Source organism: Phyllostomus hastatus, unplaced genomic scaffold, assembly GCF_019186645.2.
Source record: "Phyllostomus hastatus isolate PE091 unplaced genomic scaffold, TTU_PhHast_1.1 phas_contig_40, whole genome shotgun sequence".
Taxonomy (NCBI): domain Eukaryota; kingdom Metazoa; phylum Chordata; class Mammalia; order Chiroptera; family Phyllostomidae; genus Phyllostomus; species Phyllostomus hastatus.
Genome location: NW_025333872.1, coordinates 4,391,877 through 4,417,653, shown reverse-complemented (window position 1 = coordinate 4,417,653; position 25,777 = coordinate 4,391,877).

The following is a 25,777-nucleotide window of genomic DNA, read 5'->3' as shown; positions in this document are numbered from 1 at the left end:
GACAGTAGTAATTCTGCCACCAAGAGCAGTTATGTGCTCTTAGGAGTGTGCTGATGGACTGAAGGACAGAAGTCTGAGAGAGGGCTGTTGGGAATAAGGAAATTAAGAATTAAATTTCCCCTAAAAGACAAGAACCACATTGTAGCTAAAAGGAGATGATAAGGAAGACACAGGGCAGTTAAGCAAACATCCTGTGTTGAGCAGACGCTCTCCCCTGGGTAGGCTAGATAAGCAGTGCTTTGTAGTCTTTAATGAGAAAATAGAAACCTAGCTAGCTAGAGCCAGGAGATTACTAGGTTAATGAACAAACAGCCTGCTTTTCCCGCCTTATGTAAGAATGCTTGGTTTGAAATTCCTGTGCGTGGTCTTTGTAAGCGAATTGCTAACTGCTATGTCTGCTTCTGTATAACGCTTGCTTGCCCGCCCCTATATAAGGACGTAGTTGTAAGTGCGGCGCGGCTCTCGTTTGCAGCTCCTTGTGGGCACTGTGTCGTTGGACACTTTGAGAGTTCGCCCCTGCGCAGGTTAAACTTGGCCAATAAAGTAACATCTTTGATACCCTGAAAGTCTCCAATATTGGTTCTTGCATGTGCTGGATGCTACATGGCCAGATGATGGAAAAGACTGGGAGCTCAGAGCAGGTGTCTAATATTAGAAAATGAAATGTCAGAGCTAGGAAAGGCCTCTATCCATGGTCATGGTATCTGTGCCTGTGACAGACATGTAAGTGTGTGTGAAGGTAAAAGAGAAAGAAAGATTAAGTTGACGATACTCTTCAGATTTGGTTTGTCATCCCCTCAGATATAAGCTGGATCCATGGTTGATAAATGGTACCTCTCTCACTAGCACTCCTAATGAATCACTCTAGGTAATGTTTGCTTCTTGTCCTCATAACTCAGGACTCATAACCTTGGATTCCTAGGAATGGAATACACTTCCACCAGGGCACACTGAAGTTGAAGCTATGACAACGACAGGGTCACTCTGGGCTCCCCCTGCCAGTTGACAAGCAAGCAAAGAAAGGGGTTGCTATACAAGTGGAAGTAGTTGGCCCTGACCCCCATGAAGAGCTGAGGTTGCTGGTATACATTGTGGGCAGTGGGGAGCATGTCAGAACTCAGGAACATGCTGAGCTGTCTCTTGGGCCTCCATGCCTGGGAGTGGTGAAAACAAGGGCTGCAATCACAGCCTGATGAAGGCAAGTCAACCAAGCACTCAGGCCCTTGAGATAAGGTCCATAGGCAGGCCACCCAGATCCACTGTCGAGGGAGAGGGAAATTTAGGACGTGTGTTGGAGGAGGAAGGTGATGGATATCAGTTATGGTCTCAGGACCAGTTGCAAACACAGGGACTAGAGATAGTTCCATCTACCTTCCTGGATTTAGTTTGGGCAAGATTGGAGGCAGCTACCACCATGAAGAAATTCTAGGGTGGACTGGACACAATGGAGGGCCCAAAAAGGTCTGAGTGTTTTGGGGTGGCTTTGCCAGACACCTCTTCTATCCTACTTCATATCTTCTTGTCCCACTTCTCACTTCAGCCACTGCTATGGCAACCGGTCCTGTGCAAGCTACAATCAGCATCTCGCAGGTTACAATTTTATAGCACCTTAAGTAAGTCCATGCCGCACCCTCTCACACCCTGTGCTGGGGCTTCTGGGACACTGAGGCGAGGCTCCTGGCAGAAGCCCCTCTGAACGCACACACGAGAAACCTGGACTGTGCAGCAGTTACGGCCTGTGAGGCCACACTGGCCAATGGGGAAAGGGAGACAGTGGAAGGGTGCTCCCCACTTTATTCCCTAAGCTATGAGTCCTGAGATGTATCCCCACCAGGAGCCTGTCAAAATCAAACTCCAGTAGCCAATGCTAGTGGCCAGCTCATTAATGCATTCCCCTTCTGGCTCTACCTCCCTTTCCATTTTCACCCTCCTCTTCTCTCTTGCTCCAGGGAATCAGATATCAAATGAACCACTCACATGCAAGCCTTTGTCTTAAAACCTGCACTGGCAGGGGTTGGGAGGAGCAGTCTAAGACATTCCTCCCACTAACTATTCTCAATAAAGAAGCTAGAGTGACCTGAATGTGAGTTAGATCACGAAATCTCTGCTCACAATCCTCCAATGGATTCCACAGTTCTAGACATGATCCTCCTGGCCCCTGCTAGGCAGCAGCCACCCCAGCTCCTTCAGGCAGTCAGGGCCAATTGCCCCCACCAGGAGCTGCTCCTTCTCTAGGAGGCCTGGCATGATTTGAACCCCCCACTCATTATCTCTCTGACCTCGGACCCAAACCCTTTCCCTCCAGCCTCTTTGCTGATCCTAGAACACATAAGGAAGCTCTCACCTCAGGAATTTTGCCCTGGCAATTCCCTCTGCCTGAAATGCTCCTCCTCCAGATACCTACATGGACAACTATGTCATTCTGTCCAGGCTTTCCTCCAATATTATCTCAAGACAGGGTGACCAATGGTCTCGATTTGCCTAGGACTCCGAAGCTCCCCAGAATGTGGGACTTTCAGAGCTAAAAGTAGGACAGACCCACACAAAGTGGGATGGTTGGTCACCAGATTCTATTTCAATGAAACCTGACTCTGGTATTTAAAATGTCAGCCCCTCCCATTTCCTCTCCTCACATCCCTGATTCCCACTAATTCTGCTTCCCACTATTATACTTCTTTTCTTCCACAGCACTTGCTACATAGCCTCCACCTCTAACCTACTTCATAGTTTACTTATGTAATATGCTTACTGCTTAGAACATCCTGCTGTATCCCTAGTACTAGAACTGAGCACAGTGGTTCTCTAAGTGTGGTCTGAGGCCAGCAGCACCAGCAGCACCTGGGAGCTTGTTAGAAATGCAAATTCTTGGGCTCTACCCAGACTGGATGAATGAGACAGTGTTGGGGTGAGCCCAGGGCTCTGTGTGTTAACAAGCCCTCCAGATGATTTGCAGGCACACCAAGATCAAGAGCCACTGCCCCAGCACAAAGGCAGTGCTCAACAAGTGTTTGCTGAGAGAATTCATGGTTCCTGTAGGGTGGATCCTCTTCATCCAATTTACAGAAACAGGTTCTCTATGGCTCTGTCTCAAATAGGATCTGCCTCTGTATTGAGGTTTTGTCACTTTGAGTCAAAGAGGGATTTCTCTTCCAGCCTGTGAGCCCCAGCTTGAGAGCTCAGGGGTCATGATAATTAACCCAACACAGGCTGCCTGTCTTCAGTGAAGAGTGTCTTGCAGCTGGTTTATCTCTGGATGTAGGTACTGGAGAAATAGAACTGCCCTTCCATTTTCCCATGACACTTGAGCTGTTTTTCTTTTCTTTGACCCGGAAACCTCAATCAGCAATATTCTGGTGAATTATTTCAAAGGGCCAGAAAGGGTGGAGCAGAAGAGAGACATCGATCTCCACCCACAAAGAGAAATCAAACAGTTTTGAACTGCAGCAGGGGAGATTAAGGCTGGCCCCCAGGAAGGACTTTCTGAAGGCCAAGGAAAGTGACAGGGACCTAAGGGACTATGACACCATCTTTCACAGTGCCTGAGTTGGGGTTGTCCTAAGTGTGCACTGAGGAACCGACTACAAGTCTCAGGACTCTGGGAACTAGCCAAGAGGTGGCTGCCCTTTGATGAGGAGTCAGAGGAGCAGAGGTCATCCCTCACTCACCAGCCATGTGGATCTGAACCCATTTTTTCCTTATTTCTCTAACTCACTCATGGCACTATTGATATTTTGGACAGAATAATTCTTTGTTGAGGGGGGCTGGCTTGTGCATTGTAGGATGGTTAGCAACATCCCTGGCTTCTATCCTCTACATATTTGTAATAACCTCCTTCCCAATTGTGACAATAAAAAATGTCCCCAGATATTCCCAAATGTCCCTGTGGTGGGGAGCTCTAACAGTACCAGGAGGCCTGGGGGGCCTGTAAGGTCCTTCTCAGCACCAATGTCCCCCATCGAGCACCCACCGCCCCATGGCACTTGGGGCAGCAGAATTCTGTCAGGGCCTGACTCCGAGAAACAGAAGACATAGCCACCATGTCACATGCTGGGTGGGCCACCACAGTGCCAGCCTGGCTCTGTTGGCTCTCTAAAAAGCTTCCTTCCTCACCTACTGGCCACACCTTCAAAGGCCATCTACTCTGGGATATTCAAATTCTAACAGCTGGTGAGGGAAGGGACACTGATGTCACACACTGGAGTCCCCCCTCTCTTTTGAAAACCAGTACTCCACACACCTCATGTTCTCAGAAACCAAGGGCCCAAAGTCATGGCCGATACAGGGAAATCCTACTGTCAGATTCCCAGTCTGAGATATCTTTGAGCCATTTTCTCCAGAAAGACCCTTTTTGAGTGGGTGAGTGAGGCAGGGTCTTGAAATTAGAGGATCATATCCTGTCTTTATTAAAAATTTTTAATCTTTGTTCATCATGAATGTTTTTGCATTAATTTTGATATTTTGACATATTGCATTAAAGCATTACTTGATTACGGAGTTATTTGGGGTCCCTCTGAAACATTGTACTCTAGCAAGTGTCTCACTTTCACTTGCCTCACTCTAGTCCTGGCACTGATCACCAAGGTTTTATGATGCAGAACAGCAGTTCTGCTACTGAGGGGCATGGCAAAGGGAGCAACCAAGGCTTAACCTAAAGGCCACCTGGTGTTTCAGAAGCCCCCAGCAGGGACTGCTCAGTAAGAATACACTGAAGATAAACTAGATAGAGCCTCCCAGCCCTAATCCTCTGTGAATAACTGGTTCTAGGATACTTCACATCATTCATTCATTTATTCACAATCATTCTCCAAGGGCCTGCTCTGGGGCAGGGATTGGCAAGACCAATGGAGTGACGCTGACTTCCAGGGAGGGAAGACTGGCTGGTATACAAATGAAGCCTAATGCCAGTGAGGACTGTGCAAAGCATCACGGGAGCCTGCTCAAGCAGCGATTCATCGAACCTGGTCTGTGGGGACAGAGCCCAAATACAAGATTCATTCTCAACCCAAGAAAGATCTTGTCAACCACAGGTCATTTGCAAGTTTGCTAACAAGACTGCCAAGTCTCAGTGGTGAGATACGAGCTGGGGATTTACTTAGCTTCATTTCCTTTAATCACTTAGGTAGCAATCAAGGGACTTGTAGTCCCCTTCATATCGCTGAGGCTCCGTGGGGTGGAAACCATTAATGAAATGATTCCTACATAATTAGAGGGCTTAACTGATGAAAAGCAAGAGTATGTTTTTTCACTGCCCACTCTCTGTTTTGAGATTCATGTGGGGAAGTAGTTACTTTCAAGGAAGAAAGAGGAAAATAATACACTTGTGAACAATGGTCTAACTCCCCATTTTACAGATGAAACTGTAGGCCCCAGAGAGCAATTGATTTGTTTAGAGTGACAACTGGAAAAGAGAACTTATGCATAATTGTAGTGCAGGCCCATGGGTTGGGGAAGGGTGTGGCTGAGAGTAACGTCCGTCTCCACTTCTCTGGTTGTACAGGGACATGCACAGCGTTCTTTGTTAAGAAATTAATTAAGCAGCAGATAATCCCTACAGTGGTGATAAGCAGAGCTAATAAGCAAGCATTTGGTTTGTGGTAGGAGACAGGGTCCCTTGTGGCTGGTACCAGGTGTTCTACACTCTGGGGAAGAGGGCTGGATAGCTCAAAAGATGTTGCACTTGGACCTGGTGGGACTCTGGCTCTCGTCCCTATCAGCTCTGCTCACATGTACCTTGCTGTCCCTCTAAGTTCCCTGAAGAGGAGGCATCTGCTCTCTCACATCCTACTCTCTTGTCCTGGAAGGAGGTACAACAGGAAGCACCATTAGTTTCATTTTACAGTTGAGGAGGTTGGCATTCAGAAATGCTTGGCGATTTGCCCAGGAGCGTTTTGCTAAGCAAATTGCTGCCAGACCTTGCTCTGGAGCCCAGACCACTCACTGTATTTTCTTCCCAGTCCTGTGGAGGCTCTGCTTCCAGAATAAGCAGGTCAGGGCTGCCAACTTCCGTCTCTGTTGAACTCCACCAGTGCTGGGAAACCCAGCAATCTATCTTTGAATCCATCTGTCGCGAAGTTCTTTCTTACAGCTACCTTAGTTGTTTTCTTTATATAGATGTAGCTCATCTCTCTTCCAAGATTCCCTGCCTCAGCAGCCATGTCTTTCACTTCTTGTTAGCCTAATGTCTGGCCTAGGGCCTGGCTGAGTATGTGTTCTGGAAACACTGTTTCCCTTGTCCTGCCCTTGTGTGGCTGACCCTTGTATTACAGAGGGGCAGATGAGTCTGGGATTCTCTGGTCAACCACAGTGCAGCTGATGCAATTCCTGGGAGCTGTAATGGAAGCAGGAAATTGCAAACACAGATGCATGGGGACTTGCGGCAGTACCATAAAGGGGTGAAGCCTGCCTCAGGGTCTCTAGGGACCCTCAGGCTCTACCTAAGTGGGCAGCTCAACTCAGCCACAGCCTACCCTGGCTTCAGGAAACTATGGACCCAGGGTTGCCAAAGCCTTGCTTTGTCGAGAACAGAAATTTGAATATCTATGTAAGATTTCCTGACTTGACAGTGTTGATGTTAAATTCATCTTTTTAAAAAGATAACATGTGTTCAGATCAAATAAAACACAAATCTGGACTGTTCATTGGCAGGCTTTTAGCCCCTTCTTAGTCACAAGGCTGAAAACATCCCAGGAAGGGGCAAAGTGGGCAAGGGTCTGAAGGAGGGGCTCACCATGTTCCCCCCTCTCCCTCTCTCTCCAGGAACCTTGGGGAGCCTCCCTCCTAGGGGAGCCTCTGCTCCCCTGTACTGTACTTGAAACTGTATTTCACTGGCCCCTTGTGATTCTGCCTTGCATGTAAAAACACTATCTCCTGCCCTGGTATTCTTGGCATCCCTCTCTCCACCACCTCACCCCTCTCTTTTCTTCCTTGTGGGTAAACGAGGAGGAAAAACCATCAAGTCCTGTGTTTCCACAGCTCGGCAATGTTCATTCTCAAATGTCTTCTCAGCGAATTTCCATGTTTTCAATCACCTCCTAACTCACCTCCAGGGAGCCCAGCCAAACTGGAGGATTAGTAGAATAATGAGTTTAAATTATTTAGTGCTTTTTCCCCCATGTTTATTCTGTGGCAATATTGAATCTAATCCAGGTCCAGATGCATTGGATGATAAATACCTGACAGGTTATGGCTAATAACTGATCTCATTTTTAAATTAATATGCAAATTTCTGCTCACAGCTGAGGAATGACAGAGGCAAGTTGGGGACAGCAGGGAAGAGAGTATGAGCAGGGAAGGAGAGAGAAGAGAGAGGAGGCTGCATTGTTCCCTCTTTTTCTGGACTGTAATCAGAATCTTCATACGAAAGACAGGGAAGGGGAAATTGGACAGAATGGGTAATCATTGTTCTGTAGCAGAGTCCTAGGGCCCATTTGCATCTCCCTTTGCAGGGAGGCTGCAGCGGGGCTGGAGGGGAGCTCACCCCCACTTTACAGGTGAAGGGACTGAGGCCCAAAGTTACAAATCATGTCGGGAACAAGGCTATGGCTACAAATTAGAATACTGAGGGCCCCTGTGCCAGCGAGAAGACCAGAGAGGCCAGTCTTCCCTGATGTTAGTAGCAGGAGAAAGGAGATTCCTTCTATTGTGGATTCTGAAGGTTCATCCCTCTTAGTTCCAGAAGCAGCTCCTCTATTGTATGGGATTCTTGATAGGGCCACACACAAGGCCTGGTTGGAGTGTTGACCATTTCTGATGATACCAGCTGGACAATTGAATTAGTCAGTAAAGCCATGAATACAGGACACACAATTGGGCACAAACTCTGTGCCAGTTGTTGTGTGGAGCACTAGAAAGAAGGTTTTGTCTTACCTGTTGATTTAATCATCGATTTCACACAACAAATAGGAAAGCCAACTCCTAGCAAGGGACCTACCCAGAAGACAGAAATCCCAGCAGAGGTGGGTCTGGAGTCCACAGCCCCTCAGTCTGTCCTGATGCTTACCCTGCCTCTCAGACCTACTCTTTGCTTTGAAGCTGGGCACCCATGATCCCGCGATCATGGTTGTATCAGCCTGGATTCCCTGTTTTCCTTGAAAACGCTCATGGAAAAGTGAGTTGGCACCTTCCCAGCTCACCCCGAAAGATGGCTTATTGGGAGGGCAGGGCTGCAGATGACCCTCTGCCAGTGAAGAGGATGTGGTGGCTCCCTGGGAGGGAGCTGGTCCAGCACAGATTGTGATGGTCTGAGTGACACCTGTATGCTCCACTAGGCAGCACTGTTCCAGCAGGAGCCCTGTTCCTCAATCACTTTATCTTGGCATTATTTCCTCAATGCATACTCCCCCTCCTGTCTTTGCTGACATTAGAGCTTCTTCTCAGATTGTGGGGCTGTTGGATCCTGGAGGAGGGGGGCAATCTGGATGGGGGGAGGGGCAGTTGGACAGAGAGGGGCAATCTGGATGGAAAGAAGGGAATCTAGAAGGAGTGGGGCCCTGTGGTCCATAGAGACCTTCCTCCTCACCTTTCTGAGACTCAGGGTCCTCCATGGAAAACTCAAAAGCCAGTTTCCCAGGAGGAAGACAGGGTAGAGGGACAAGAAGGAGATTCTTAATATGCTAGCCAGTATGATTACCACAAGCCACATGTGGCTATCTCCATTTAAATTAATTAAAACTTAATAAAACTAAAAATTCAGTTCCTCAGGCATTCTAGCATTTGGTATTCAATGGCCGTATGTGGCTAGAGGCTACTGTGCTAGCATGAGTAGAATGTTTTCATCACCCCATCATTGCAGACTGTTCTGTTGGACAGTGAAGTTCTAACAGGGGTGTCCAACTCTCGGCCCATGGGCCACATGTGGCCCAGGATGATTATGAATGCGGCCCAACACAAAATTGTAAATTTTACTTAAAAGATTATGAGATTTTTTGTTTTGTTTTCATTAATGTTTGTGTATTTAATGTGTGGCCCAAGACAACTCTTCCAGTGTGGCCCAGAGACGCCAAAATGTTGGACACCCTTGTAGGTGTTTTCTGTGTCTGAAGCATCTGATTCCTGGTTTGATTCCCAGGAGAGTCCTCCTGGTCCTCTGGACCTATGTCCACTTGTAACACCCAGTTCAGAGCTCTGCCTGTGGTGGGGCTTGTGAGGCAGTACCCCATTATCCAAAACTGGAGGAGGGGGTGAGGTGATCTTGTTTATCCATCCACAAGTCAAGCCATTTATATTTCAATAAGATTAACCCACATATACCAGGCCATTAAAAGTCAAAAAGCATTTCCATTGGTTTTACAAGCAATCAGTGATAGTTGGAGTGGAAGGTCCCTTAGACTTAAGGGAGGTTTCAACATAAGAACACTAGGAAGCACCAAAACTGAGGCAGTGTTGGGTTTCCAGGCGATGAAAGTTGTACCCTGCTGGTCTTTTTCTTCCAAAATGAAAGCATTTCCTTGAGCACAGGACTGCTGCACATAGGAATCAACCATCTTTACATGGGCCGTTCTAAGGAGCACCAAGGAAAAGAAGGGAGGGATGAAGAAAAGAGGCATCAGGGACAGGGAGGGTCATAAGGAGCATAAAGCCCCTTAAGTTTGCACAGCCCCTTTGAAGGACAGCACAGGGTTTGACAGTCACTTATCATCTTGTGTGGTGCTTACAACATATTGATGAGGAACTAGGACTCTTATTATTTCCGTGCCCTTTGTGCTGATAAGGAAAGGAAGGCTCAGAGAGGTGAAGGAACTTGGCGGAATCAACCTCCTCTAGCACCAAGTGGCAGTCCTCCATCATGCCTTGTTGATGAAGGGCCATGAGAGAAGCTGAGAGTCGGGCCTGTGGACAGTGATGGCAGCAGGCAGCAGTAGCCCTGAGCAGACTGTGAAGTGCCAGGAATTATTTGCTGGCTGAGAACAGAAAGCCTTTTTAGCAAGGAAAACAGGTGAGAAGGCAGGAAAGGAAGCAGCCCTGGGGATTGGGTGGAGAACAGAATGAAGAGCACAGGAGAAGTGAGCTCAGCAAAGGAGGGGCCAGGAGAGGGGAGAGTGTACAGCCAACACAACAACATGATTCTGAAGGAGAGACACCTCCCAACCTGAAACTGGGTTACCTACAAAGCCAGATCAGCTGTGACCCTCAGGAGCTGGGAGGTAAGCAATGACTGTGGACAAACTTTCAGGTAGAAACGCATCTCCTGGGCAATTAAGTTATTCTCAATCAATTTCTGTTTGTTTACAAGTGTCTAGTAGTTTGATTATCAATGCCCACTACTCCAGATTAGGGGGCTGGTTACCTTAATTACTGTTGAACAAACATTATTAGCAATGATCCAGACCCAAGTAATGTGTATTTCACATTGTGACCTGGTGCGTACACACACACATACACCCCTGTGAACCAACAAGTTTCTCAAAACAGTGGTCTTAATAAGATGCACTTTCACATTCTCTTTCCTCCCCTTGTTGCATCTTATCTCTTTCTTCCTTTCGCTCTGTTTCATTGGGAAAGATGCTGGTCACAATGTACTCCACTGATTTTGCTCCTCACTAATGGGTTTTGACCTACAGTTTAAAAAACACTGATCCTGATGAATTGCATAAAACCCCTTTGCTGCCCTTTCTACTTATCATGCTGCCTGTGTGACCCCTTCTGTTTGGGAGATGTAATCTCTGGTAACATGTGCTGCATAGAAAACCATGGGAGGGCCTACCAAGGATTTCTAAAGCACTAGAGAAAAAAAATATTCATCACTTCTTCTCAAACACAATGATGCAATTGATATTTATCCCAGATACAGTCAGTGCCCTGGGATGGGAGTTGGCTGATCCTGCAAAATGCATTCATCAAGATAGTAGGGATAGCTACAGAGCCCCCAGTGTATGCATGCCAGGCATTCCCCTGGGGACTTTCCAGGTTTTATCTCATTTACTCTTGCTTACAATCCTATAAAGTCAGTATCATTAGTCTCACTTTATAGATGAAAAAACTGAGCTCAGTGCACACCAACTGTCCTTTTCTACACAGGCACAGGATACTGGACCCTCTTCTGGAGGGTAGGATGGGGGACATGGCCATCACTGAGGAAAAACTGGTGAGGTAGCTGGTAAATTGTCCCTGCCCCACTTTTAGGAGATGAGGTGTATCCATCAGAGTCCTGACAGTAAACAGATGGCACTCAAATTGGGTCATCTGAGGAGAGGTTAATAAAGGGACATTTACAAAGCTGTGAGCATAAAGTGGGAAAATGGCAAGAGGCAATGCAGGACTGGGGAAGAAGGGCTCCTTCTCTATCCCAGGTCTGAAAGGCCAAGGTAAGGATTGGTACATGAAACCAGAGAAAGAGAGCTCTATGGAAAGGCCCTGTGACCAGACCTTCTGCTAAGGTACATGGCCAGCCTCCAGCAACACCACGGAGAGGGAGCCAGGGGTACAAATACCCTGACTTCTCTCTTGTTCTCTGAATCTCTGTCAGTGCCTCTTATTGGCTGAGCCCAGTCAGAAGTCAGGGGAAAGGAGTACCCAGTGACACAATGCATAGGGGTGAGCCTCTTGGGCAAGGAACACAGTGGGGACTTGGATCTGAAGGGCAAATTTATATCTAGCCCAAGGGGGTTCTTGGCTTTGGGGACAGACAGAAAACTAATCCTCCAGATCATCTTGGTGTCTGCCATGAGAGAGGGTGGGCAGTGGGTTCAGAGAACCAGCCCTCTCCTGCCTGGTTAGGAGTCTGATCCCCTGAGGACACGTCCTTCTGCCCAGCATGACTGTCAGAGAAGTTGAAAGAAATGGATTCAAGGGCATCTGAAGAGCCTCCTTTTGCCAGCCTGTGTTTCATGGGGAATCTAAACAACACGTTTTTATGAGGGGGTGACCCCTTGCCGATGTAAAGAAAGAGGCATATAGAGATAGAGCTGATCTAAAACTCATTTTGTGGAGAGTGTGGGAAGAGATCTGGGACACAGAGTGACAATTCTAGAGTATCTCTGAAGCAGTTAGATTGGGGTTCAGAGGCACTCTTTAGGCCAGATACCTGTCATTGCTGCTCTTTATATACTCCTGTGGTCACCACCTGAAGAATTACAAAGATGAACAGTAGTATAGTTGGTCACTGAAGCACACCCAGCTATTTTTAAGATAATGTGGAAGATTTCAAGGCACCAACCATGCAAAATAGAGATAAGTTACTGAGTATGAAGCACCTCACCCAGATGACTTAATACCAATTCATGCACTGAGTGGGCTTATCTTAACTGTGCCTATTTCTAAGTTCCTCTCAGTTATTGGCTCCTTATCTCCCTCTGTCCTTGGGATTGTCCTCCCATGGCCCTCTCTTGTTGGGTACCTTCCCTCCTGTCCCAGGCCAGGCAGAGCTTCCTTTCTCCTCCAGGTGTCTGATGAAGTATGGCCCCTTTCTCTCTAGGCACCAGGTCTATTTCCCCAACCTTGGGTCAAAATGAGCACGTCACAGACAATATGTAGACCAGGTCCTCTAAAAAGCAGATATCAAAATGGGATGAAATAATGCAAAGATTGCAGTAGAGAAATTAACCTGTGAAAGAAAATGAGGATGCATCTAGGAGAGACTGGGAGAACCTTCAGTTTGCAAAATAAGACTCACCTCGAATGAAAGAGAGGAGAAATATTAAGCAGAAACATCCTAGACTTCTGTACAATCTAAAAAAGGTTGGCAAAACTGTTGGGGTGTCCTCAAGCCAATGTGCCCAACGGAGATGTCTGAGTCTCTCAGGAAGAGACTGGTATCCTTAATGCACTCAGTCATTACTTGGGAGCAGTCCATTGAAAGTGTGGCCTTGGTGCAAACATGACGGTGGATTTCAGAGCACAGCAGCTGGCACCATTGGACAGCTAAGCTCCCTGTAGTTGGAGATATGCAAGGCACATTCTCAGGGCTGCCACAGTCCCCAACCATGCCCATCAGCTCACTCTGTTTTCTACCCATAGAAATTCCTCCACTTGCCTATAATCTCTACCTTGTTCAGTGGATGGGGACTAAGTCTTAATCTTGACTAACATGTTCTTCATTTTCTTCCTCTTGTGTGTTCTTTAAAAAAAAATGTTCTTACCACTTCTCCAGCTCTTCCACTTGTCACTAGCTCATCTAGCTATTTGGATCATCTTGTTGGATCCAGTTTTTCCTAGAAGTCTCAGCATTTTGTCTTGACTTTCCATTTTATCATAATGATACCCAGTTCACCAATTCTGGGCAGAAAACCCCCCCTTCACCCCACCTTCCTGAATTGTCCAACAACTTAATGTTCTTTCACATAACATTTACAACATTTTCATATAAAACTCTCATATTTGTTATATCTTGTTTTAGCTTGTATCCTTTGAAAGCAGATCCTGAGGTAAGACTCAGGTGAAGTTTAGGAAACAATCCCAGGATGCAGATGTGAGGGAGAAGGGTGAAAAAGACCAGGAATAAGGAGAAGCCAAGAGAGTACATTACTAGCCTAGTACCTGATGGCTTCACTGCTAAGTTCTACCAAATATTTAGAAAAGAATTAATATCAGTCCTTCTCAAACACTCCCAAAATATAGAAGAGGAGGGAACACTTTCTAATGCATTTTATGAGGCCAGCATTACCCTCATAATAAACTCACATAAAGACATCATACAACAAAAGAAAATTACAGATCAATATCCCCTATGGGTATGAATGTAGGTATCCTCAACAAAATATTGGCAATATGAATCTAACAACATAGAAAAAGTATTATATACCATAGCCATGTGTGACTTATCATAAAAATGCAAGAGTGATTCAGTACAATATATCCATCAGTGCAATATAACACATTAATAGAACAAAGGGGATACAACACACACGATCATCTGAACTGATACAGAAAGACATTTGACAAAAGCCCTTCTTGATAAAAAAAAAACACTCAGAAAACTAGAAATATAAAAGAACTCCTCAACACAATAAAAAGCATTTATGGAAAACCACAGCTAACATCATACTCACTGGCGAAAGATTGAAAGCTTTCTGAGCTCAGGAAGAAGATAAGAATGCCTGCTATACAACATTGTGCTGGAAATTCTAAACAAAACAATCAGACATGAAAAATAAATTAAAAAAAAACATTTAAATTGGCAAAGAAGTAAAACTATCCCTATTCACAGATGACATATACTATATACAAAACAATCTCAAAGAAACTATAAAAAAGCTACTAGAGATAATATACAAATTCAGTAAAATTGCAGAGTATAAAGTTGATATACAAAATCAGTTGTGTTTCTATATACAATCTAAAAAGGAATTAAAAACAAATCCATTGACAAAAGTATCCAAAAGAATAAAATACCTAGGAATAAATTTAAGCAAGGAAGTGAAAGACTTGTACACTGAAAACTAAAAAACATTGCTGAAAGCAATTAAAGAAGCCTAAATAAATGGAAAGATATTCCTTGTTCATGGGTTGGAAGATTTAAAATTGTTAGGATGGCAATTTTACCCAAAGCAATCTAAAGATTCAACATAACCCCTATCAAAATTTCAAGACTTTTTTTTTCAGAAATGAAAAAGCTGATCCTCAAATTCATGCAGAAGTCCTGGGGGCTCTGAATAGCAAACAATCTTGAAAAAGAACAAAGTTGGAAGACTTACACTTTCCAATTTCAAAATTTTCTACAAAGATACAGTACTTAAAACAGGGTGGTATTCTTATAGGATAGATGTAGAAAATAAAGGAATAAAATTGAAAATCTAGAAATAAACCCATACATTTTAACCAATTAATTTTTAACATGGGAACCAAGTTTACTCAGGGGGTAAAAAACAATCAGTTCAGCAATGATTTTGGAACAACTGCATTTCTAAATGTGAAAGAATGAAGCTTGACTCCTACCTTATACCACATGAAAAAATTAATTCAAAATGGATGAATGACCTAAATGTTGATCCAAAACCATGAAACTCTTAGAGAAAAAGAGATACAGGTACATCTCCAAGACCTTGGGTTTAGTAATGGGTTCTTAAATATGAAACCAAAATATGGAGCAACAGGAGCAAAAATAGATAAGTAGGACTTCATTAAAACTAAAAAGTTTTGTGCAAAATACACTATCAACAATGTAAAAATATAACTTACAGAATGGGAAATATACTTGCAAATCATATATTACATATGTGTTTAATATCCAAAATAAATAAATAACTATGAACTCACTATATTAAGGTGGTGGAAATGATGGGATAAACCATCTTCTGGGCATGGGTTAGCAGGAAAAAACCATAAAAGCAGAGGTCACTCTACCTCAGCCACCATATTGCTATGCAAACTGAGAAGACCCCATCCCTTCTCTGGACTTCAGTTCTTCCCATTGAGAAAGGCAATAGTTAAATATAGATGACTTCTGTGGTCTTAGTCTAGCAATATCCTTCAATCACAGGATCCTCATCTACATCTATCCTGGATGTCCATCCAAGTTACAAGTTTCCCAAGGCTGAATCTTCCTTTGCTAAAGTTTGAGGGCATAAAATATTGTCCCTATTATCCCATTGTTTAGTATTGACTAAGTGTTCAGAACCTGTACTGACAGCCTGGTTCTGACCCCTGCAAGCTCCTGTCAAGAAAAAAGACAGGTGCCCATGGGCAGGTGCATCTTCCATGTCCTTTCCCACCCCCTTTGTGAGAGTTAGTCAGGTACTAGTATGGTAAGTTTGGACATGGGCAGAAGTTGGTAGTAGAAAGGACTCTACTAGAGTCACTAGATAATAAAATATTTGTGAGAACTAGCATGGGATAAAAGAAAAAAATATGATTTGCAGTTAGAGAGAAGGAAGTTTAAATCCTATATCTGCTGCTTACTAGCTTTATGTTTTTGAGAAAATTACTCAAGTCCTCAATTTTCTTATTTGGGTAATGGGGATAACCTTGGCCCATGTGGTATTTAGGATTAGCAATAATATATCTAAGTGCCTGGTGAATATCATGCTCAATAACTGGAAGCTATTATTATTTGGGGACAGGGTTGTAATAGTTAAGATTCTTTTGGTTGCAAGCAACAGAAACTGACTGGCTAAGTTAAATGAAAAGGGAACTTTGTCTGAAGAATATTGGGATAGCTCACAAAAATCAAAGGAATAGCCAAACAACCAGGATGCAGGGTGGGCAGGTAACAGGGCCTCTTCAGGGATCTAAGCAGCAGGGAAAAATGGACTTTCTCTCAATAAATCACTTTTGGAAAAATCATCTCCAAATATTCCTAAAGGGCACAATCATGGAGTTCAGACATGACCCCTGGAAACCTTCCCCTCCTGGGTATCAGAGCCAAACACTGGGGAGTCCTCAGAAGCCAGACTGCCACCTCAATTAGTATGCTCTCTAAAAACAATACCTGTAACAATACCCAAGCCTGTTCTTGAGCTTTTCTTCTGAAGGGACCCTGGATCCTGGAGGTGTGACTTTGTGATAATGTGACCTTCAGCTGCTTTGAGTGAGGTTCTAAGAAGCTGTAGCTACCCCATTCTCCTAATGCATATAACCTCAACAAGCTAGAGGATGAGCAATGGATGTTACCCTCCCTGTTTATCACTTGCGACCACAGTCACCAGCTGCAGGCATGGTTGAGAAAAGGTTGCAATCTACACTTTGTGTTCATTGATTTCTACAAGTTTCCACTATGCACACTGCTCATCAATATCTATCACAGAGAGAAATTGTATCACAGATGTTCTTGTGTTGTGCCTTTGCATGCTCCTTATTCCCTTAGGAAGCCAACAAATGGAGAATCCTACCAACACAATGGCCAATTTATTCAACAAGGTAACACAGGACTTCTAGACTTCCAAGAGTGAGCACTGAGTGAAGCCTCAGAGATCACCTGGTCCAGGCTCTCAATTCTAGTTGTATATTCCAATCATATGAGAGAAGTAAATGCTCATACCCAGGCCATACCCCCAGAGATTTTGATTTAATTCATCAGGGTAGGGTCCAGGAGTCAGTACTTTAAAATAACTGCCAGGTGATTTCTCATGTGCAGTAGAGGTTGAGAACTATTGATTTGGTCTAAGCTTTATTTCACAGGCAGGAAAACTAAAGTACAGTGAGGAAAATGAGGACACGTGCTAAGGTCATTTAATTGATTCTTTGCTGAACTGGGACTTGAACCCAAGTGTTCTGATTACCCATTCAGTGCTCTCTCTCTTTTGGTAATTGATTGCTCCCATTCCATGAAGAGTTGGAAAGCTTCCAGAAGGAGTTATTAGATTTGGCATGGAGTTAGAAGGAGGTTTTTAGGCTGAGGTAATTCAAACTAGGACAAGCAATCCAGGGACTCTGAAAGAGTAGTCAGAAATGGTTCCTGAAATGTACAACATATATTGTAAACTGTAACACATCATATCCATGTCAGTTTCTGGTGTAAGCATGAGTGAGCACTGGTCATTGTTTTTCAAACCTGTAGTTAAGTAAAAGAAAAAGGCTGCTACTCAATATTTAAAACAAAATGCTATGGCTAAAGGATCACTCAACTCAGCTTCTCCTTGGATGCTACATATAACAGGAGCCATGTTGCTTTTTTCTTATACAGCTATTTTTGTGCCTGAGACTCAGGTTAGGGATACATGCATAGGTAGTAAAAAGTAAAAGAAAAAATGTTAAAAATATGCACACACACACATGAATACATATATATACACATATATACACATATACATACACACACACACACACATATATATATACATACTTACATCTGGAGGTGAGAGTATGCAATTGGGCAGTTATATACAGGAGTTTGCTTAATTATTTGTTTAGGTAATAAAAAGATATACTAGTTGGGAACTATGTCTCCAAGGAAAGAAGACTGCTAAATTTATGTAAAATTTTGGAGTCAGGGATTATTTGGCAATTTTAATGGTTATAGAGTTGGAAGTAGGCTGACTTTAGCCTTAGAAGTATGCTTACTTAGGCAAGACTTCACTAGAGTAAGTTGACTGCTGACTGACTAACCTTCAAATGCTACTATTGATAGGTTGGTTTTCAGAAATGTGCTTAATGAAGTTATTGTTGATATTAGAATGAGGCAAGTTGTGTTTGATTAAACAGTTTTAAAATCAGTCCTATAAAAATCATTCTTTTGCTAGCCTTTATTTTTATTCTCAGTTTTGGTTCAAACTTATTAGTTAAATGATTTGTGCTCCCAGATTGAAAACAAAACAGAACAAAACAAAACAGCCAGATGCCTAGCATATTGACTCAAAACAGATCCAGGGTGAAGTATATTATTGTGAAATTTCAGAATACTAGGGATGATAGAAGATTCCAAAGAAAATACAATTACTTAAAAAGGTTCAGGAATCAGAATGGCCTTTGACTTCTCAACAGCAGAAGCTAGAAAGCAGTAAAGTAGTGTCTTAAAAATTCTAAAGGAAAATTATCTTTCAAATATCGACTTCTGGCCAAGATGGAGGCGTAGGTAGACACACTGTGCCTCCTTGCACAACCAAGAGAGGGACAACAACAATTTAGGAACAGAATAACAACCAGAATTGATAGAAAATTGAACTGTGTGGAAGTCGGACAACCAAGGAGTTAAAATAGACACATTCATCCAGACCAGTAGGAGGGGCAGAGTCAGGCAGCTGGCAGAGAGGGGTCTGGGAACAAAGAATGTTGAGACCGGCGTAAGGCATCCTGGGCACACAAGACCACAGTGGGTGGACCCTGGGTGCACAAGTGGTGTCTGGCAGACCACGGCCAAGCGGTGGCGACCAGCAGACCCAGCAAGGTGGTGATTGTGAAGCAAGGCACTGCACACAAGGCAGCTGGCTGACCAGGCAGTCCCAGAGTCCCAGCGCCAGGAAATAGAGCCTTGGGGTCACTGATTGAAAACACCTGTGGAGTTTGAGGTGCAAGGAGAGTCTCCCAGCCTCACAGAAGAGGTCGTTGGAAAGACCCACAGGGTGCACAAGCCCACCCACACGAGAATTAGCACCAGAAGGGCCCAGTTTGCTTGGGGGAAGTGGCAGAAGGGACTGAAGTCTGATGGAGGGTGGAGCAAGTGACATTGTTCCCTTTCGAACCCCACCCCCACATACAGTGTCACAATGAAGCAACTGGGTTGCCCCGTCCTGGTGAGCACCTAAGACTCCACCCCTCATACATAACAAATGCTACAAGACCAAAAAAAAAAAAAGATGGCTCAAACAGAAGAACAAATGAAAGCCCCAGAGTCAGAGTCAGTACTTTTAAGTGACCGAGAGATCGCCAACCTATCAGATGCACAGTTCAAAACACTGGTGATCAGGATGCCCACAGAATTGGTTGACTTTGGTTGCAAATTAGAAGAAAAAATGAAGGCTACAATAAGTAAAATGAAGAAAAATGCACAGGGAACCAACAGTGATGGAAAGAAAGCTGGATCTCACATCAATGGAATGGACCAGAAGGAAGAAAACAACGTATGATCAGAAAACAATGAAGAAATAAGAATTCAAAAAAAAATGAGGAGAGGCTTAGGAACTTCCAGGACATCTTTAAATGTTCCAACATCAAATTATAGGGGTACCAGAAGGAGAAGAGGAAGAGCAACAAGTGGAAAACTTATTTGAACACATAATAAAGGAGAACTTCCCCAATCTGGCAAAGAAAATAGACTTCCAGGAAGTCCAGGAAACTCAGAGAGTCCCAAAGAAGTTGGACCCAAGAAGGAACACACCAAGGCACATCATAATTACATTAGCCAAGGTAAAAATGAAGGAGAGAATCCTAGAAGCAGCAAGAGATAAGGGGACAATAACCTACAAAGGATCTCCCATCAGACTGTCAGCTGATTTCTCAAAAGAGACCTTACAAGCAAGAAGGGGCTGGAAAGAAGTATTCCAAGTCATGAAAGGCAAGGACCTACGTCCAAGATTTCTCTATCCAGCAAGGCTTTCATTTGGAATGGAGGGGCAAATGGAGTGCCTCTCAGATAGGGTCAAGTTGAGGGGGTTCATCATCACTAAGCCCTTATTTTGTGAAGTGTTAGAGGGACTTATCTAAGAAAAAGAAAATAAGAAAAAGAAGATAGAAAACATGTATAGTGGAATGACAGTGAACTCAGTTGTTGGCAACCACGCCTAAAACAAAAACAAAAACAAACTGGGCAGGTGACTGGAGCAGGGGCAGGGCCGAGGAAATGGGGATCACATGGAGGGTTGGCAGCAGGGGCGTGGGGAGAGGAGAGAGGGAGAAGAGGTATGGAGAATGAGTGGCATAGATGGTGGGTAGAAGATAGATAGGGGGAAGGCAAGAGTAGTATGGGAAATGTGGAGGCTGAAGAGGTTGTGGCACATGGACATGAACTAAAAGCAGGGCATATAGGTGGGAGAGGCTGTGCAGGGTAGACAGGAGTGAAGAGGAGGGGTAATGGGACAACTGTAATAGCATAATCAATAAAATGTATTTTTAAAAAAAGAAAAGAAAATTATCTTTGACCTAGAATTCTATATCCAGCCAAAGTATCACCCAAGAGTAAGGGCAGAATAAAGACATTTTTTATCTTATTTATTAATAAGACATTTTTAAATATACAGAGTCTTAAAAATTGTCCTTCCCATGTATCCTTTCTCAACAATATCCTTGGAGGGTGTGCTCCACTAAAGTGGAACATAGACTAAGAAAGAGGAAGATATAAAATATGAGAAGGCAATCCATCATACATGAAAGACAAATATGATAAATGAGGGCCTTATGATAATAGCTGTACAGAAGGCCTAGAGGACAATTGATCCAGATGTGTGTGACAATTCATGGTATGTTGAACCCTTATAGATGAGGGTCCCAGCTGCCTGCCTTTGTTTTCAAATCTACAGATGGACTTTTCCAGAGAGCTTGGCCTAGCTTCTTATCTGTTCTAGACTGTGTTAACTGTGTCCTGCCACCAGACTATGACCAAGAAAGTCAGCTCAGTTTCCCTGGGAGCTTTCATCCAACATGGACCATGTCACCCTTTCTTTACATAGCTAGGTTTGTGCCTGGTACTTGTGTGGGTGGTGAAAAGTAAAAAATAGAGAATGATTAAAACAAAATGGTATAATGGATAGCTCTATGGGTGAGGGAGTATGCAATTGGGCAGCAACACCCAGGGGCTTCTAAGGTAATGGTATTTCTTTTGTCAAATATATATACATGTTTGTTGATTTTTTTAGAGAGAGAGGAAGGGAGGTAGAGAGAAAGAGACATCAACATGAGAGAGAGAAACACTGATTTGTTGCCTCCCGTATGCTCCCCCGACCAAGGACCAAACCTGCAGCCTAGGTATGTACTCTGACCAGAATTGAACCCCTAACCTCTTAGGTCATGGAGCAACACTCCAGCCAACTGAGCCATATCAGCCAGGGCACTAACTGGTATTTCTTAACATTAAATAATCTCACAGTGTTTTTTTATTGCAACTCTGATTTTTATAGTCTTCTATATATAATACTTTTCACAATTTAAAAAAATCTTTGTCATTTGATATAAATAAACCAACAGTCATGCTTACTAAGCTTCTTTCTGAAGGTGAATTATTTTTAATACTATAAAAAGATCAGGGAAAACTCCAAATGGTTAAGATGAACAGCTTCATTGTTCTCTCCGTGCCACAGCAGAAGAGATTTTTTTTAAGAATAGACTAATGTCTGACTCTTTCGAAACCTAAATGCAATGGAACACTTTCTAATTTTTTTATTATCTTTTATATTTGTTAATGGCTATAATGGCTAAATAAGTCTTCTCTCTCCCCCCACCCCCACCCCTCACTCTCTCTCCCTCTGTCTCTCTCTCTCATTGCCTAATAACTGTTACGTTGGAGAAAGTGGCAGAATCTCTTACCCTTCATCGTGGAATTACACCTGGAACCTCCCTTTTAGCAGTTGCCACCAAACAAAAACAGAAAGAGAAGGAAAAGGTTATTCTCAGTCTCAGTTTGTGCTTGTCTGAGATGTAGAAGAATGTGCCACACATGAGCCGTGGCCTTTGACAGTGACCTCACCCAGCAGTAAGACTGGTGAAAGGATGTCTGTCGTTCACCTATGAGATTGGTTGCTCCACTACCCATTGGGAGGACGAAATAAAATAAAGGGAAGAAAAGCCAGTAGTAGTCATTCCAACATTCAGCATCTTGGAAACCAGGAGGATCAGTCCCCTGCCTTGTCTGCAGTGAGAAATATGCTTGTGTAAAAGGAACAGATTGTGTCAGTGAGGATTCACACAAAGAAGCAGATCCACTTGCACTGACCTTCAAAGAGTGAGCAGAACTGCTCTTTCACGTCTGCCTTCTGAACCTTGTTTAAGTTTCTCTGTGGCCAACTCTAGCCTGAAACCATGCATTCCAAGAAGTGCACTTCCAACATAGCTCTGTACAAAGCCACCACAGTCCGGACTTTAAAGAATGGGTGTTTGTACACATCTCTCGCTCTCTCTCCCTCTCTCTCTTTCCCTCCCTCCCTCCCTCTCTCCCAATCACAAATATCAACACATTTTACTTACAATGCCTAACAGTAAACAAAGTGTTTTTTCTTCACATGATTGCATTTGACCCTGTGCTTACTTCCAACATTCTGTTACTAACAAAAATAAGATACCACTAATTCAGTGCCTCTTATGTCTTAAGCCATATTGGGAGTATAGGGTTTTTTACTTTTTTTAGATTAGAAAATTGGTTCTTAGGGGATACACAGCTCTCTAAACCATACCCAACTTCCAAATATAGATAATAGGAAAAACATGCTTCTGCCTAACATGAGGCAATTCTGGTCATCATAAACAAAACCACATCAACTCTCTGCTCAAAAGAGGAGACACCTTCTTTTATTCATCTTTGACTTATGTTAATTCCCTTCCAGCTGTGTCATATCATCCTTTTAATAGTGTGTAATTTAAACACTAAGGTATAAAGTTAACTACTATTAATATATCTTAACCTAGATGATGGGGAGAGAAAAATGGGTTAATATATACAAAATATATTCATATCAAAATAAGGAAAATACTCATAACTATTTGTATCTTCATTTCTGAATCTGATTATGTGGCTTGTAGCTGGTATTCATAACTTACTTTCTTCCACTATTCATTTCACATTCTCTTTGTCCCTCAACAAGCCCCTCACATGGTCATAGTTCTTTGCCTGGTGGGGTGACCCCAACCTGTATTCCTCAAGATTCCTGATTGTGGGTTATTAAATTTTTCTTTAATCATAGGACATGGGAATATTAGGAGGCATGCCAGGAGATCGCCCACATTGCATAAACTACTCTTCACCTCTCTTATTTGCAATAGTACCCAATTTCCCCTTGTGAGTCAGGATTAGTTACACCAGCTGATCTACCTTCTTTGTCTATTGATTCACTAGCATGGAGAGTCCAGAGTGTCCAGGTAGCAGTCCCGATGTCCAGTTCAATGGAACCATAGTTGTGTTCTTGGCTGAAATATTTTTCCCTTGGCAATGGAGCTCAAAGTGATGGGAATAGGAAGCAAAAATTTTACTAGTGATTTACTAGGGGTAACAGAAAATCCATCCTTATTTCTACTTGATTCCTTCCCCATAAATCCTGCTATGGGTAAAACTATATTGGTCACTGATTTAATGTATATACCACATCCTAGAGAGCATTGCCTCAGCCCTGCAAGGTGCTGCCACCCAGCTGGAAGAGTAACCAAATCTTGGAATGACTATTTCCCTTGGTTTTTACTACTAGGATAGCCCTCATTCCCCAAATCAGAAACCAATGTGGGGGATTATGTCAGCTTTGAACTATGTGTATTCCAATTATACACTCTTGAAATACCAACAAGGTGGTCTTAAAGAGCCACCAGCCCACTGCAGTCACCTCCCCTCCATAAGTTCCTGCTCTGACTCAGGAACAACAGAGGGCATTTGGAGTCTTCAGAAAGTAGTGTTAGTGTCCACTAATCCTTGGAAAGTCGGATTATTTTCCTTCCCCATTGCATAGTCACCCTTGTAAATGGCCATTGGCCCCTCTAGGGAAGATTATAAGATTTACAGTACAAATTTTTGGTGTTGTATTAGGGTCCTTTCTCAAGGAGAGCTGGCCTCTTCTTTATTCCAGAGGTGCTGAGTCTGTGGATTGGCTCATGTCTGAGAATTGGCTCAGAGCTGGAACTCTCCATCCTGGTCATTTAAGTGATACTTCTGTTACCATGCTTACAGCTTTTCTACTTACGTAAGTCAAGTTAAAATATCATGCAATGGCCCTCCATTTATGTTTTAGGACCACCATGATCAACTAGCTAACACCAAAGATCTCTGCAGGTCAAACCATTTGATTACTGCTTCAGCTCTGTTGCCCACAAGGTAACCATGTCCAAATTTCACCTCTGGGCTTGCTCTCCTGGTGCTGACCTCTGGTTTCCCTGCAGGACTTAAAAGACACTCAGTTGTTACAGACTTATAGGCTCTACCCAAACAGGTCTATGGTTCACCAACCCCAACAGAAAGGAGGACAACAGAAAGTAGGTAAATTAATCAGGGAAATGAGTAGTAATTTTGATGCCACTGATGGTAAACCGTCTAGCATCTTAGGGCTTTTAAGTTTCTTTCTCTATCTGGTCTAAGTCTGGGCTGAATAGAATGAATCATACCCTTGGGGGTGCAGGGACAGTAATAGATCCCCATATGAATTATGGTTTAGAAAATGCTACAGTAGTTGGAGACCTAAGGTTAACTTCCTAGAAATGGTTTGTTTGGTTTTGCTCATTAAATGTCTAAAATTACACCTGAAAGTTGTTTTCATTTGCAATTCTTTAATTGATAGTGTGAATGCCTTTTTCCTTAAGATTATTTACCATCTAAATTTCCTTGAGTTAGCATTTTCTTCTCATCTTTTTTTATCTTTTATTTTGTTAAATTTGAATATCAACTTCATATATTTTACCAAGTCTTTGTATATTTTGGACAGTAAATTTTTCTGATGATATTCAAATATATTTCCCTTTTCAGTTGCTTTCCTTCTGATACTTATTTGATTGCTTTTTATTGTACCAAAGTCTTTGGCTTTATGGATTTCAACACATTCATCTTGTTCCTGATGATATCTTCCATTTTTAATATATTTATAAATTGATTTCCTTCCTGAACTGAGATAAATATTCTGTTATATTTTCTTCTAGATAATTTTTATGGATTGGATTTTATATTTATCTCTGATTTATCTAGAGGCTGAGGAGAGTACTATTTGAGAGTCTGGCTTTTTGTATCAAAAAGCTATGAGTTCAAATTCTGTCTTTTCTCTTTACCTCTCACATGACCTTGGAAAAGTATCATTTGTCTTCTCTGAAGCTATTTTCTCAGATTAGTTCATCATATTACCTTTTTTTTCTTCAATATTTTTAGTGGTGAAATGTCACAGATAAGAAGTACTTAAAATATACATGCATACCTTATTACCTTTTCTAAATTATTTCTTCATCATTCATTCTCCCAGTTGGTTTCCACTCTAGGGTATCCATGAAAGTTTAGTTCAAATTGCATTAAATCTCACTTATATCTACCTGTATATTCTCCAAATACACCTGGGCACTGCCAGCTGAAGCAATACCCAAGAAGAAGGTATTTGGAGGCTGATCAATTAAGACAGCCACCACTGGTTGATCTGACTATGGGGATAATTCACTGAAGGAGGATGTCTCAAAATGAATAAGCAGAAAAATTAACCATAAATTGGTACTTGAAATTCAATGATTGAGAATCAGAACTGGGAAAGTTAGACAGAGATGGTGATAAAGAAATGAACAAAGCAGAAAGTAAGCTGGCATAATT